Here is a 326-nt window from a genome sequence, read left to right as displayed (position 1 = left end):
AGCCTGCTGTGAGTCAGGGCAGGCTGGCAGATCTTCAGTGTTTGCCTCCAGATCTGGAACTGAAGCCCGTGACCCAGAACAGGTCCTGTCTGGGAAGGGTTTAGATACACAGTGATCACAGTGCTGGAACCAGATTTTAGGTAGGAACTTAGCAAGATTTCGCTGTGAGCAGAATTGAGCCAGGCATTGTGGCACAGGCCTGTAATCCCAGAAATCTGGGAGGCTGAGGCAGGAGGATTGCAAGTTTGGATTGCCAGCCTGGGCCACTTAACAATGTAGCAAGATTTGGTTTCAGAAAAAAAAAAAAAAAAAAAAAAAAAACAGGG

This window comes from Fukomys damarensis, unplaced genomic scaffold (assembly GCF_012274545.1).
Source record: "Fukomys damarensis isolate Sample0158 unplaced genomic scaffold, DMR_v1.0_HiC HiC_scaffold_20, whole genome shotgun sequence".
In the NCBI taxonomy this organism is placed as follows: domain Eukaryota; kingdom Metazoa; phylum Chordata; class Mammalia; order Rodentia; family Bathyergidae; genus Fukomys; species Fukomys damarensis.
This window is presented reverse-complemented; position numbering follows the sequence as displayed.